The 17280-nt window shown below is 37.0% G+C and overlaps 1 pseudogene; it reads right to left on the reverse strand.

The window, feature by feature from the left end:
* Positions 1–2014: 2014 nt before the first annotated feature.
* On the reverse strand, positions 2015–5125 carry LOC149213105 (polygalacturonate 4-alpha-galacturonosyltransferase-like; annotated as a pseudogene).
* Positions 5126–17280: the final 12155 nt, after the last annotated feature.

Consider the following 17280-nt stretch of genomic DNA (forward strand, 5'->3'; position numbering starts at 1 on the left):
ATGTTGCATGTTCTTCATCAGAATTTGTCCATATTTGTCCATACTGCTGTATTTTCTTTTTCTACAGTACAACCTTCATCCACACTACCCCCTGAATGAGATTTCTCCTCATTCATTTCTTCAACCTTATCCTCATTATACATCATACTGGACAATCATCATTCTAGTACAGAACAACCTCTAGATATTATTGGTGAATAATTATAATTAATGAGTTCTCATGTAACGATTCCCAATACGAATGGAACAACATATAATTTGAATCACTTAAGTAATGAATCTCAATTTAACAACATTATAATATAATTACATTCTACCATAAATACACATCAAGAATGTTTTTCCTTGTAGATTTCAACAACCATGTATTCCATGGATCTATGGGAATGAAGGGAAATTGGAAAGCCAATGATCTCCTAAAGTTATGTATGGCCTTTTCTAGTACCTATGGCCTCTTAGACAACCAAGATTGAGCTCAAACTCGCCCCAGAAAATGAAAATAATGCTCAGGGGAGAGGGAAACGACTCTAGTAAGTAGAAATCCACCCAAGAACGCTTAAGAACACTCCAAGTAAGGAGAGAGAAATTCTTATCAATCGTACAGAAACCAAATTAGCAACTCCTTAAGGAAATGCAATAGCTCCAGGACCGTGGTATTTGATCTCTAACTCAACAAGAAAGTGGATTATGAGTAACTCAAAGTTGATGCATTTCATAGAGCATCAATCAATAAAGAGTTTCTGAATGATGCTAATAGAAATTCAATGGAGAGTTATTTATTTCAACCATGAGCATAAATATAGGGAGTAATCTACTATAAATAAGGAGTAAGAATGATGATAACTCGTACACCATAAGTTTATTATATCTTAGCAACATATATTAGATGAGAGCCTAGTACATTGCCTTCATTGTCAAAAGAGAGATGTCCATGTGCAAATTAACCCTCACTCCATGTGAGACTATTGCAGCATAGCTGCTATGGGAAAATGAAGGAATTGGTCATGGCAGTTAAACACTAAATTGAGCTAGTTTCAGTGTTGTCCAATTAGGGCTATTGCATCTTGTCACAGGCAAAGATTGTAGGACATTTCAACATTACAAAGGCAACAATCTAGGCATAGTCACTCTTTTTTTAGTTAAGTCAAAGCTCATGGAGAATGATATCCAGGCGTTTTAGCCTATATTCGACCTCTTTTGGGTAGCAACCAAGAAAGTGAAAAAGCTTGAAGTCTGTAATCCAACGGGAGAAGAAAAACTGAGGATAAAAAGAAGTCTACAACACTTGAAGAAACCAAAGTCTGTGACTAAGCCGAATCTCAATCTAAAGCTATCTATTTGCAGCAGGATCTGAATATCTGTGGTAAAGAGTCAAGGGTTTTCTGTAGTAGCCAAAGATCAGTAATAGAAGGCAAAGAGTCTGTAATTGGAAGTCAGCATATTATAATAAGAGACTAAACTTGCAATAAGGATAGAAATTCAAAAGCTGCTTTTGACTTTGACTAGGCAAAGATTCAACTATTGACCTTGAATTAAAGAGGAGGGCTGACTTGGAACGACTGTTTGGTCTTGTTTTGGATATCTCATTTTGAATAAATTCAATAAGGGGAGGATTGTTGGGTTTTCCCCTATTGAGGGGTTTTTCCCTGGCTTGAAAGCCTAAATCTTCGTGTCTTGTACTTCTTTGTGTTCTTGGAAGAACAGATTGTGTAATTACTCGATGAAAGAGAAATATTAACTAACAAAGAAAAGAATACTTATATAGGAGTTTACTTCCAACTATGAAGGAATACAATGAGGACATAAAATTTGTAAATCTTAAACTTGGGTAGGCCACTGCACCTCCAGAAACCTGACTCATTAAGCCATAAACTAGAAACCTTCCATGGAACTCCAAAAACAAATGAATCAGAATGAATTATCAAAATGAATAGAGATAGACAAGACTTCCAGAATCAAGGGCCTTTACACTTTACATCTGCAATTTGTTGCAGTATGAATATTGAGGTCACAACTATTCATTTATATTGCACTGTTATAAGAAAGGATGATCATATTTTATATATTTTGTCTAGCAAGGCCTATACTTCACCATTGCTAGCTCTAACCAAGGTTTCATCTTCCCATTCTAATGAACAACAACTGCATTGTCAATCTTTGAACAGTCCACGCCAGGATTATATCCTAAACCTAGCACATGCCAAGACTTGTCCAAAGGATGGGTCAAGCCATAAAGCATTCAATACAGGGGGTAGTGTTCCAAGCTTCCACAACACTCTATCCTCATTCTGACATACAATAAAAGAAAAACTTAGAAATCAAACAAAGAAAAATCCATTAATTTTTGTAGCTAATTACTTCAGATTTACTTCAAATACTTTAAAGTAAGCATCACAAGAATTAACATAAATAAACCACACTACACACTTACCGTGTTCTGTCACTTGTGATATATTCCAGTTATATCTTGTTTCTCCCATTCTTTGAGATCAAACACATTCATACCATATGCCCAACCACAAGCATTAGGATCAAAGTGCCTGGCTATGTGCGGATCAGGAAAATTAAGGTATTTTTCAAACAGGCGAAAGCTTTCTCCACAAGTTTCCACTAAACCATTAACCTTTCCATGAAGATCTACTGACCACAAGGGCATCAAATCTTTCTGCACCACAATATCATCATACAAGAAAAGGATCTTGTCCATTTTGGGATAAACTTGTGGAAGATAGAAACGAAGATGATTTAGCATGGATAAATATTTTGGATTTATATATTTCAAATTGGAGGAACATGCTGAGAGTGTAGTCGAGTGATCTGCCTTGAAATAATACTCTTTCATAGTTGTGGATTCAAGTTGGCGAAGCATGGGGCAATAGGAGGAATTGAGCCATTTAAAATCATCAACATTTTCTACATGTATCGCAGCGTTCCCTGGGGGATTAAGTAAAAACAACGTTTTCATGGCCCCAAAATTTAATTTTTCTGTGACGACATGAAATACATGTTTCTCATATTCCTGCAAACACATGTAAATCACCTACAATGAGATCCAAATATTAAATGTAAAACACAGCAAAACTGTTCAACTTCCAAACCTTAAGGTAAATTAAATTAATAGCATTTCACCTTAGCATTAATGACAGTTGAATTCACAGCCACAGATGCAGCCAATACATTGTCAGAAAATAATGCATAGTGATAAAGAGTCTGATCCTCCAACTTGTCCTTTTTAGGAAATTATCGCTTTTCAAGAGGGAGAAAGTAATAATCTATGGTCAATCGCATGGACAGATAGTGTAGGCCCTTGGGAACAGACTTTGCTGCGACCTGACTTAAAAATTTACTTTGCTTTTTCAAGGTCCTTACTTGCTCATCTGCAGATTGAAGCATGGCTTGCAACTTCTTTGTTACTGTCGCACAGTCATAAAATTGTTCTCTAGCCTTGGATAGCACATGACCCATAGCCTTGATCTTCTCAGGTCCACTAAAACATTTCATCAATTATCAGCCATGAAAAAGAGAATGAAAAGCAGAAAGATTGACACACAAACTTCAACTTTAAAAGAAACAAAGGATATGAATACCAAATGCAAATGGAAGCACTTACTACTCTTGATTTAGAAGTAGCCAATGCAAAAATCTAGGGGTTAGTGTTCCAAGCTTCTACAACACCCTATCCTCATTCTGACATACAATAAAAGGAAAACCCATTAAGTTTTCTAGCTAGTTACTTCATATTTACTTCAAATACTTTAAAGTAAGCATCACAAGAATTAACATAAATAAACCACACTACACACTTACCATGTTCTGCCACTTGTGATATATTCTAGTTATATCTTGTTTCTTCCATTCTTTGAGATCAAATACATTCATCCCATATGCCCAACCACAAGCATTAGGATCAAAGTGCCTAGCTATGTGCGGATTGGAAAAATTAAGGTATTTGTCAAACTGGTGAAAGCTTTCTCCACAAGTTTCCACTGAACCATTAACCTTTCCATGAAGATCTACTGACCACAAGGGCGTCAAATCTTTCTGCACCACAATATCATCATCCCAGAAAAGGATCTTGTCCAGTTTGGGATAAACTTGTGGAAGATAGAAACGAAGATGATTTAGCATGGATAAATATTTTGGATTTCTATATTTCAAATTGGAGGAACCTACTGAGAGTGTAGTCAGGTGATCTGCCTTGAAATAATACTCTTTCATAGTTGCAGATTCAAGTTGGTGAAGAATAGGGAAATAGGAGGAATTGAGCCATTTAAAATCATCAACATTTTCTACATGTAAAAACCACGTTTTCGTGGCCCCAAAATTTAACTTGTCTATGACGAGATGAAATACATGTTTCTGAGATTCCTGCAAACACAAGTAAATCACCTACAATGAGATCCAAATATTAAATGTAAAATGCAGCAAAACTATTGGACTTCTAAACTTTAGAGTATTTTAAATTAATAACACTTCACCTTAGCATTCATGACAGTTGAATTCACAACCACAAATGTAGCCAATACATTTTCAGAAAATAATGCATAGTGATAAAGAGTTGGATCCTCCAACTTTTCCATTTTAGGAAATTTCACTTTTCAAGGGCAAGCAAGTAATAATCCATGGTCAATTGCATGGACAGACAGTGCCCTTGGCAACAGTCTTTGCTACCTATTGACTTAAAAATGTACTTTGCTTTTTCAAGGCCCTTACTTGCTCGTTTGCAGACTGAAGCATGGCTCGCAACTTCTTTGTTACTGTCGCACGGTCATAAAATTTTTCTCTAGCCTTAGATATGACATGATCCATAGCCTTGATCTTCTTAGGTGCACTGAAACATTCATATCAATTATCAGTGATGAATAAGAGAATGAAAAGCAGAAATATTAACACACAGACTGCAACTTTAAAAGAAGCATAGGATATGAACACCAAATGCAAATGGAAGCACTGACTGCTCTTGATTTAGAAGCAGCCAATGCGAAAACTATTACCTTTGAGGTAGATTAGAATCTGCATTAGCCTCACCCAATGTACGCTGACATTCTTTAATACGAAGCATCAATTCATGGTATAAATCAAGATTATTCCTAGCCTGGGAAATGCTTGAATACACCCTAGCCATGATCAGTTGGTCTCGCATCAATCTAATAGTGGAGTCAAAATTCTCATTCTCATTCTCCCGCCTCCAAATGTTGTATTTTCCCAGGACAACAGAATCTACCTCCTTGGAACGTTTAATTGTTGTGTTTTCAAGTTCAACTCATTTTTCTTCATCTGTTGGATCAGCTCTATTGACCTTTTCTCCCTCCTCTTTTGTCTCAATTGTTGTAAGCATTAAACTACTATAAATTAAAGCATACTATGCTAGAATCTAAGAAATATAAAATTTTTCTATTGGAGAAGTAACATTCAAAAAGGATTTTGGAAAATAATATAACAATTCCCTTTTCCATGAGAACAAAAAGTAGTGATCTAGTGCAGCAAAGAATTTTACCCTCTGCAAAACTTTTGTTGGACTTTCTTCAAGCTGCAAATGGTCTGCATTACAACAACCATTGTCCTAAGAGTTTGACTAGACATTACCTTATAGTAGGCTACCAATAGCATAGATCAGTTAACAAGGGAAAATCAAAACTTACCATCAAGAGCATTCTCTTTGACGTCTCAATGTTCACTTCCTATGTCATCCTCTTGAAACCTCGTAAGAAGTTCTTCATCATTGGAAGTTTTTTTCTGCACCTCATCATTCATTTTACCCCCCTCAGGATTTTCCTTGCCTTCTTCATTGAAGATCACACCATCTTGTTGTGAATGTAACTTTTCTGAGTTGTCTCCAGAATTCGTTTGCCTCTGCTTGATGTACACCATTAGAAATAGAGAAGCACCCCTGCCAATGTTAGTTTTCACTTCCTGCTTAATACAACCCTACTCAACTACATAGATCATCATCACACAGGTTTCCTTACATGTTCAATAGAGAAAATAACCAAAATCTTCACCAATCGTACCTCAGAGTTAGTAATATCCCTTTGGTTTACTTCGGAGGGCTTTTCTAATACCCATGAGGAAGATAAATCATTCCGTCCAACAATATTTAAGTTTAGAGTTCCCGAGTCCTCTGTGTTAGCTGTTATGACATCAATCACCTGCCCAGTAAATAAAATTTATTTTCAATTCTCTGCTCAATAGGGGAGAAAGAAAATTTAAGATATCCAAATGCAGCAGGTTTCTTATACTTGCCTCCTTTGGGAAGAGAGAGTCAATGCTCTCTATTAAACTCTGCTTTCTCCAATCATCTGCCTGTTCCTGTGAACCCCATAGATAAATAGATAAGAGTGATTTTAAACATATGATAGAGCTCCAGTATCCTCAATAATTCCTCTCTATTTCAATCCACTCAGGTCGATTAAATTTTAGTTTAGGGACATTGTTTATTTTCTGGGATTAGACTAACGTAAGTGCAAGTGCATTGCCCAGATCCTGAAAAAGAACAAAATGGCCATAGAAAAATAGAATTGGTTTTCAAGATGTGGAAAGAGAATACCATTCTAACAGATCCATCTCCTGAGAAGTTGTGCCCTGTTGTTTTAAATGACAAAAAACACATAAAAGGTCAGGTAGAAAGACTTTATGGAGAAGAATATCTATAAAAATACTGAAACGCTAAAAAGGGGTTTGCTTTGCTATCATGCAGATGCTAAGATCAAGATTTCATTACACATCGATAATAAAATGGTGTGTATAATATCTATCATTTGTTTTAGCTAATGTGCTCTGAACACTGTGGGAACAGTGTGAAAATGATATGTATAGCAGAAAGTAGTTGGTGAACAAGTTTGTTGTTCTGAATTGGGTCTAGGTTGGGTGGATCAGAATTGGTTTTAGCTTGACTGATGAGAAGTGGATTTAGATTTATGGATGGAAAGTGGGTCTGGCTTGGATAATGAGTGGATGGGAAGAATGATTGTTACCCTTCCCACCTAGATTCAATTCCCACAAGATACAATTCCCATGAGTAAGATGTTGAACTGAACTCTTAACAAATATAATTTTGTAATACCCATCCAGCTTATGAAGAATCCAGCGCACTCTTAGTACCATCCTCCTCGGAACGAGGAATGCCCAACAAATTCACCGAGCAGTTACCCAGTGAATTTACCAGTGATATGCATTTCCCTTTGTTAAAAAAGGGAAAGAGCATTGCTATTTCCTGCTATCAGGATGAATGGTTTCATTATCTTTGGCAAGGGAAATTACCCTAGGGACAGTTGGTAAAGCCTTTGCTCTTGCATGAGAGAGGTACAAATATTGATTCTTTCTCCTCGTAGGTATAGTACCATGTTAATGCATAGATGGAGTTCACAGCTTCACATAGATCAAACGAAAGGAAACCTATAAAGAAAACTCACAAAATGTCTGGAAAAATGCTAGAGGTGCTAAACTTTTGACAATAAGCGAGGAAAGTAAGTTTGATAACATATGCGCCTTCAAATCCTGCAAAAAGGCTAAAAGGAAAATAAAATTCCAAAGCAGGTCCATGGGGTTTTTGTTCAATGGTTAACCAGTGGTGGTGAAGGCAAATCAAATTTTGAAGTAGGTCCATGGGGTCTTGGTTCAATGTTTAACCGATGGTGGTGATAATTCCCCTCCAAGGCTCAAATCACATAAATACATTGTTCAGTGGATTCTCAATGAAAGGGATATTTCTGAAATAGTATAAGACGACTACACTTCATTGTAATGGAGATCTTACTTGAATGTTGTAAGAAGTATACACTTCATTGTAATACTACCAGATTAAGAAAGGGCATGCTTGCCAATAAAGATAAATTAAACGCTGACCCACCCCAAAAAAAGAGACAAAAGCAACCTGATGAGGGAGGAGGGCAGGAAGAAGCTTACCAGTGAGGGAGGAGGGCAGGAAGAAGCTTACCAGCGAGGGAGGAGGGAAGGAAGAAGCTTACCAGTTGTAGATGTAGATGCAGAGTGACAAAACCTAGCTGCTAGAAAAACCAATGGCATGACCACAAAGATAACAAGGAAGCCCACCACAGCTACTCGATGATGAAAACACTAACCTCCCCATCCTCCATTTCTACCACGTTGGTAGCCCTGCCACCCTCCATTCCACACAGCTCCTCTTTTCACAAACATCTTTAGCTCTCAACCCTAACACCACTTTTCTCCTTCTTCTTCTCCTAAACAGATATCGACCAATGCAACCCTTACTCAATCATAATCCTCTACATCAAACCTATATCATGGTTAGCAGAAATATATGATGTCAGAAACAACCAAAAAAACCCTTAGATCTCATATATACCTTAGAGCATTTGATAGAAAAATTTACCAAAGGCATTACGAAATGGATAGATCAATTCATTTCATGTAGTTTTGAGAAAGAAAGGGACACTGACATGGTAAAAACCTAGATGAAAATGGGCATAGGGGCCGGAAGTAGACAGATCTGAGAGTCTCTATCTCTGTTAGTATTTTTTGTTAAGAAACCAAAACATATAATTAAGGGAAACACGTCATTCTGATTCAGATGCCAACATAAATGTTATTATTAATGGGGATCCTCACTAGTCTGGCTGACTGTTCATACTCTACGACATAGGAAGAGGAAGAACATGTAGGTGGCATTGGGTATATATGATGCCCCTCAACTTAATAATTTAACTGAGCGCGTACTGACTTGGCATGCCTTGCATTGAGGCATGTAAAGGAAAAGGGAATTCTAGGGGGGTAATTTGATGTAAAGCAAGGGTGAATTATGCCTCCCTGAATGCACATCATGAGATTGTGTTTAAGATTCGGGATTCCGAAGCTTCGAGAAGACTAGAGTGTAAGAACAAGAGAGAAGCTAAACATATTGTGAACTAACATTTAAAATGGTGACTTGTTGATTGATTTCTCATTCAGAATGAAGAGAAAAAAATTGATGATTGGGAGAGAGAAATGATGAGTGTTCTATTGAGTAAAGGAAATACATCATTTTGAGGCCATGGATAGATCTTAATGGTCTGGGATGCCAGTGTTAGTAAAACCTTACCTAAATGCCTTATGACTGCCACATGGATGAGTGTTACACTTACATTATTGATGCACTAACCATAGGGAGTTGGGTGCTTACAAAATTGGGTTTTCATATACGTATGAAGTGAAAGGGAAGCAAGTACCCTTTCTTCAAGATAGGAGTAAGGTTGTAAGCTTTAAACTAGCCGACAGAGAAAATTTTTGTTAGAGAATACATTTTACACATCCTGTGTCCATTAGTACGAACCGGTTTATAAACATAGTGTTGGATTAATGTCATAGCACTTCTAGAAGTTGTTTTGATTCTCAGAAAACATGTTGTATGTTGTCTTCTACTTTGAATTTTGCACAAGAAACAGTTGTTCCTTTAACAAGACTCAAGTGTGCCAACACGGATTGAAGAAGAGGTTATTAGCATTGCAAACCCTCTTCTCAGATCAATATGTCAATTTTAAATTTAGCAGAAATTGGCAATAAAACATATGATGTTCTCGAAGCTAAAAGACAGAAAACACAGGAATCTACAAATTCTTACCTCTATTATTGTCATGTTTAGCTTGCCCCACCAGAATGGTATCAAAGCTAAGGTGAGGGCAAGCCCATGTAAGGAAGAAAGAAAACAAAGGAAGTTTTCTGACAACACTGACCTCCTTCCTCTTTAAATATTAGTCATCGTGAAGCACTAAAACTCCTATTGCAAAATTCTAGGTTGCAGATCCCAGAAAGTAAATGAGATCAAGGCCTCATCAATCAAGCATCTCTAGGATATAGCTCTTTGTCAAATTGTTGGTCAAATGATCTATATCTAAGGTGTTTTGTCTTGACTACAGCCAAGAAGATTTAGTTGCTTTAGGGTCAAATCTTCTATTATGAAACCACACTTGAATTGAATTTGGTTTGGACATAGTGTCTCACTCAGAAGTCCTTCTCTGTTGCAGGTTTATATGAAATCATATCTGAAGCTATAAAGTTCCTATCATCTAAGCTCGTATATATAATATTATTCTTGAGCTCATTGACATGCCTTCGGCCTTGTATTAGGGCTTTGTCTCTCTCACAGAGAAGTATAAAAGGCTACAAAAGGTGAATTCTCCTCGGCCCTTGTGACATCAATCAAGAGGGTTTAAAAAATATTGTTTGTGGTTTTCCATTGGGTAGATGCTTATTGAAGGTAAAGGATAACCGTTGTGCATCTCTGAGATTATGGTATCAAAGGAAAGGGGGTTCAAGACAAATAAAGATCATTTCAAGGATCTTGAAATCTGAAACACAATGTTCTAAAATCTCATTTAAATAGGTATGAATGTTATTGGTGTCCAAGCCAAATGCATCTCAACATTTCTTCTCATGTCAACTCATTGAGGCAATCAGGACACGCAAGTGGGTTTAGCCTAGAGCCATCACTTTACATATGGTTTTTACATCTTGGGTTTAAAAAACCTTTATATACTCTAATTAGTAATTTCTAGTACCCATGCTCGGTGCATGTTGCACATTATTGTTTATAGCTGCCAAATTTGCATTCCATCAGTTAAAGATGGGATAGAATTAGTCTTAGTCAAAGAAGTCTATTTTATTTTTTGGATTTAAAATAAATTTAATTTGCTATGGTTTTTCCTTTCCTTTAATTTACTCTTCTTTCAATAACCATCAAATCTTCCAAAGATAGAAATTCGATAATAGAACTAGAGTCAGATAGAGACTTACCGCTATGAGAAATGGATACAGTCAAAAGTTCTTTCCCAAGGCTTGGTGAGTCGATGGACTCCAGGAATTTTTTTTCCGTCTTCCCCAGATTTATCAACGACCTTTGCTGCAATAGCCTCAGAGGGGATTTTATTGCCTATGCTAGGGAAAATGTATGATTCCGAAGGGGGTGTTCAACAACTGAAGCTTTCTCATCAGTTACTTGACTCCAAAATTTCTGGAATAGGTATATCAACCTCTTTCACTACCTTGGAGGAGAAGGCGACAACCTATAGAGAGAGGGGGGCGCTTTTTGGGTGACGGTGGAAAGGAAAATCCCTGATTGAACCTTATGTGGGTCTAGGGTTCCATAGCGAAATCAAGGAGCCACAAAAGTTCCAGTTAGGTATCCCATTCCCTGCACAAAACCCCAACAATCTCCTGCCTCCGTCAAACTGAAAGGGAAAAATAGGATACTCATAACAAAACGTTGGTCTCCATTGCTAAAACCTCCTCTAGAATTCAAAAATTCATGGTTTGAACAAAATTGCTAAAACCTTCTCCAGAATTCAAAAATCCAAGGTATGAACAAAATTGCATCGCCCATTGTTCTTCTTCCATTCTTGAAATCTCCTCGAGGGTGCTCCTTGAGGGTTTGAACAAAAATGGCATTACCCACCTCGAAATTTTATTTGGTGACTGGTACGTGGGAGACAAAATGTCTTAAAAAAAGTTATTAAATTGCCATGGTATGTTTTAACAAGCTCTTATGAAAAAATATATTATATATATCTTCTAATGCCTCTCAATGTCTTCCATGGAGAATTTGATTATGATAAATTTAATAAATAAAATGAAATTTTAAGATGAAATTAAATAAATGTCCTAAAAATTTATTCATGTAGTAGTGATTCAATGGAATGGAATCATTTTTAAATGCTTTGGAAACTTTTTTTCACGATGTTTTCAGATATATTTTTTTCTAGATAGTTTCACCTTTTTCAAAGGGGGAAGAGGCGATAGTCTCTTGTAGTAGTGATTCAATAAAATGGAATCATTCTTAAATTTTTGGAAACCTTTTTCCATGATGTTTTTAGACATTTACCCTTTTTCTAAAAAGTTTCACCACTTTCAAAGGGGGAAGAGGCGACAGTCTCTTGTTGCTCTTTCACAAAAGGTGTCATGTCACTCCTTGTCAAAGGGACTAGAGTGACACACTTCAAAATGTCACATTCTACCATGGTTTGAGTCCAGATTTTAAGCCAGTGAGGTGGAAGGGTCTCTAAGCTTGTTTAGGTGTACAGTTAAAAATGAACATTTCACTGTCATTCTCATCTTCAAATAAAAGCTCATGGGAGAGATCAGTATTCTCTTTTTATCAATCTGATAAATAGTTTACATATGGAAGAGGGTATATCTTGGCTACAAACATCGGCTATAAGGGTTGGGGCACCATGGGGCAACATTAAAAAGGTCTGTTGACAAATTTAGATCCTCCCAATCTCCCCCTAGGAATAGGCCTCAGTGCAAAATGGCTACATGAATCTTCAAAGGAAATTTAGGGTGAATATTGTGCTCGCAAGCTAAAGTTTCATGAACAAGAGATGGGAAAGGATATTGTTGGGACTTTTAAGAAGAATTTAAAGTATGATACATAAGCTGAGAAACCCCAAGGAGAAACCCAAGATAAACATATGAGCTCTAACCCTCATCCTAAGTCATCCAATGCTACTTCTTAACAAAAAGTATATTATTGGTGTTGGTGGATAAAGAGAAAAATGAGAGGGATGCTAATGATAGGGAAGGGAGAGTGAAGATGAGATAGATGAGATCAGCATTTCTCCTAGACAACGCCATTTCCCCTATCCTGCATATTACATTAAATATATAAATAATTATAAGCCATGCATTTTGATTCCCTCGTACATTCTTTTTTATTAATGAAAAATATTTGACTTACAAAAAAAAATAACACACTATACTCACACACAATGCAATAAGCAAGCCGCCATCGATGTTATGCACTACTTTAAATGGGTTTAATAGCCTTGGATGGCTCTAACAATCATAGTTGAATGTATATGATGTTAACTAATATAACCAAAAAAACATGCCTTCGATAATGGTAACTAAACTTACACTCCATTTATTGCATTAAACAATCAAGTGAGGCTTTAATAATTGTAACCAAACATACAAGTTGTTAAACAAGTTAACCAACCTAACACAACTTTAATAGTGATAACCAAAATATACACGTTACTAATCAATTGACCGTTGTGTCATGCCTCTAACATGTTCAATTGAACATAAATGTTGTTGATGGGGTTGACCTATCTAACATATCTCCCAAAATTGTAGTCAAACATGCATGTTGATTCTGTTAGTGTCCTAGATAATGTTAATAAAAAATACATTTTAATATCCAACCTAAAATGTCACTAATAGTGACAATGGAATGTGCATGTCAATGGCTAAGCTAATTGACCTTATATTTTTTTCATTGAGATGATTAACACATAGCTCACTAAGCTGACCAAGTTGACAAACCATTGGTTTTGTCAGTGAACTGACATGCCTTTAATAGACACAACTAAATGTACATGATGTTACATCAGTAAACCATCATGTCATGCCTTTAACAGTAGTAACAAAGTGTGCAAGTTCTGGATTGGGAAAACCAAACTAATATACCTATGATAATCATAATTGACCATACATGTTTGTTGTGATCAACCCTTCAAGTTTTCCCTTTCTTCTATACAAAATTAAGCATTCCATGCAACTCTCAAAGTAACTTTGATACATATAAAAATTAAGTTTGTATTTACATGTTCGATTTGTGTTAAAGTGTTTCCTCTTTAAAGGTCACAGGATTCGATCCAATGGAAATTAAGGTATGTACACGTCCATATATTAAATAGTTAAAGCATTGAATGGAGGGCATCCCTTGTCTCACAAACAAGGGGATCTAATATGTCAACTTGGCAGCTACCTGCATTATAGCTTGATATTAAATAATATTCTTATTTTTTCAATTAATATGAATGCTTCTAATATTTAATATATTGTTAAGAAGATTACCCCTTGACTAATTAGTGAAGCATTTAATATTGGATGAGCGAGTTGTAAGGCTGAAATTTTGGCTACCACGGGTTAAGTTTGGTGTTTGTATTATGTCAATGCAAAATTAGATTTCACACCACTCCAAGAATCAATCAAAATCATTTACACATACCAATCAAAGACATTGAATAGATGGTTAAAGAAGTGGTTGGGAGGAGTTCACGGTCATATCCATCCAAGGGTTTCCAAAACAAGAGATTTAAGGGCATGTGGTTGATTTATGGGCTAATGTTTGAAAGATTGCTACGAGGAGAGGAGTTGGTGGGAGTCCTTCTTATGAAAATGCCTTGTTGTTGTAGACATATTTGGGAACTGCAACCCCAATCACATATGTCCATAAACCAAGGGCTTCTGAGTCCCTAAAAGTGTTGTTTCATGCCCTAAAGGAACAAGGTCAGCTGATTACATCATCTCCCAGAAGTTCTCCACAGAAAATTGCTCAGAACTGGTCAAAACTGGACCATACAGATTGCTCAGTGCTAAGGGTGTGATGCATCTCACCTGCTCAGTGCAAAAAGTGTGATGCATACTGGAAATCCCTTCTGTAGGGTGCGATGGGCGAGAGTAGACAAATGGCAGAGACAGTTTGCAAGGTGGATGATCATGGAATCTTCCAGAAACTTCTCCTGTGACACTTGCCTCTCTAAATTCGCCCAGGGATGAGTAAGAGATCAACAATCTCCATGTGGAATCAAAAACTATCAGAGAGAAGACACTAATCAAAATCCCAGAAGCTAACTCACCCCCCTACAATCATCTATCTATGGATCCCTCATCCCAGAGATCCAGAGGCTGGAATTTTGTATCTTGTAAGGAAGTTCTGTTGGTTTCCTGGTGGAACATCATATTGTTGGGTGATCTAAGCTTTTCATCAGGTGAAGAAGGGCTTTCATGCTGGGAGGATGAAGCTAGGTCAGATCAGTGGGTTGTAATCCTCTCTTCTAATCTTTACATCAATAAAGCTATTCAATTTTTCCTCCACATTCTTGTATGTCTGATAATATATGCATTTGTGTGGTCAATATGTATTTGGTCCTATATTGTTTATGATTGTAGATCTCTGCACTTTGAAGGTATTATGCTACTTTGACTTTACAGGTACTCTTTGAAGCAGAGTGGTCAAGGAAAGAGAGGCAAAGATCTGTCAGAGAGGGGAAGGAACAAGCGAGGAATCGAGTGAAAGATTGAGGTCGGTATTCTTTGCTCCCTTTCTATCTACTTCTCGTAAAGGAAAACGAAAGTAACTTTAATTTGTTTGTTTCTAAGATAGCTACCCATCTTAGTGGGACTAGCAGCTCTGCATAGACACTAGATTTCCCGATAACAAAATGGCGACTCCACTAGGGAGCGAATAGCTTGTTTGCTTTATAAACTTACAAATGGAGCTTGAAGTCAAGCCAGCTAGCCTTCGAACTGTATTTGCTATGCAAGTGCAAAGTAGATCAATGTTGCTTCAGTCTATCTCTGGGTTTTGTTTATAAACTGAACAATTGATTTGTAAACATCCTAATTGCCCTGGTGGTGGCTCAAGTAACCTCATTAGATCAGCCCCTGTGATTTGCATTTACTGACTATCATTAGCTCCACCTAAATCCTTGAACTAAGTTGCAAACTGTGACCAAGAACCAAGTTGAAGTCTCGTCCCTACACCATCGCACCTTCTCCTCTTGGGAATCTGGATGCATCACACCTCTCGTGTGCAGTGGGATGCATCGCACTTTCCCTGTGTTACAGGTGTGATGATTAGATAAGACCTCTTATGCTTCCAGATTTTGGTTTTTTGTTCACTCTCTTCAGCTTTTTTCAGGAGTTTTACTGTCTATGATCAGTATACCACTATGGAAACTCCCTTCCTTTGCATGATTCAGCCTCCATAGTACAAAGAACTGCAATTTTTTTTATGTATTGTTCACCATTTATGGTTATCATTTACAAAGAAGTAGCGTAATCAAGTTGTCGTCGTTTGATTTGGAAGTGTTGCAAGTGTCATTTTCAGTCAAAGAAAAGAATCCTATTGTTCTTGATGGTTGATTACACTGTTACTCTTGTATTTGATTTGAATTAATAGTTTTTCATGTGTCAAAAGCAGTTTTCAATTCAAAATCGCAAAGTGTCGTCATTATCTTCCTTTCGTCTTTTGAAAATAAAATCGTCGTTATTGTCACTCGAAATGATTCAGATTTGTACTTAGCATTCTTTTTGTCATCCACACATTAAGAAAGTGAAAAACAAATACATGCATGTGCATTTGCATTTAGACTGCTTGTTAATTTTGATTAAGGACAGTGCATCTAGTGTGTGCTCTCTGCTCTATGTTGAAAGAATCCCGCTTCTCTTTCCTTAGTAGCTAGGATTTTCATTGCAAAAGGAAGATTAAACGATTGTTTATCATCTTAGATTGCATTTTAGGAATTGTATATCTACATCACGCGGTGAACCTGAAAGGAAAACTTCTTAAGGAAGATCAACTGTAAAATAAATTCAATGAACATAAAAATGCTTTGGAACCTAATGCACAACATTTAGAAGTCTAGGCTAGAGACGTATTCCAGCGTTGTAAAGCCTGGTAACTATCGCTTTCATCGTAGGTTGGGTGATTCCCCCTCTTTAAGATGACAAGTGCCAGTACGGACTTGTGCTCCCACGTACCATCGAGTATATATTGGGAGACCACAATAGGCTATATCCTTTATCCTTAGGAAGCTGTGTTTGCCACCCTATCGATCGCAATGCACTGAACATAGCATTCGGGAAGACTAATTGCCATACCGTAAAAAGTATTCTGCAGTTTTGCGATTGGTTTGGTAATCCCTCTGTCTAGATTTCTAGAGTAGTCTCTTTCATTTATTTTCAGACTCTTTAAAGGAAAAGGTCCATCTGAGCACTTGTCACTTCAGGCTCATTAAAAATCGAAGGCGACTAGAGTCGTCTTTAGATTTTTCTCGACTCTTAAAAATTGAAAAAGCAAGTTGTGTCAAAGCATCTAAAATTTATTTTCACCAGAATAACATCACTGTTCCCTCATTGGCCTTAGGTTGAGAAAAATGGAGTCCACCAACCAAGGATTTCCTCTTGTGGGAAATCCTAGTCCTTTCTCCTCTTGGGGAGATGTTGGTGCAGCTCATATGGCCACATTGTCCCTCCTAGGACTGACAATTGGCTTGCCAATATGGCTCTTCTCGACCTCTGTCATTCAAACCGCCGCGATTCCTGAGCAATCAAATTAGCAACTAGATGATACTAGAGTTACCCCCCAACCTTCTTCTTCACTTGTTTCTCCCTCCCCTCCTTCCTCTTCGCTTGGTGAAGTTGGTAAAGCTAAAAACCAAGTAACTGAGAAGAAGAAGAAATGGAAGGAGAAAAACAAGAAGGAGCCAAAGGCTAAAAGGGGCAACCATGCGTCGTCTAGTGAAAATCCACACACTG

This window comes from Pinus tabuliformis, chromosome 1_1 (genome assembly GCF_031772625.1).
Source record: "Pinus tabuliformis cultivar Carrire ecotype Pingquan chromosome 1_1, CPIR1, whole genome shotgun sequence".
NCBI classification, from domain to species: Eukaryota; Viridiplantae; Streptophyta; class Pinopsida; order Pinales; family Pinaceae; genus Pinus; species Pinus tabuliformis.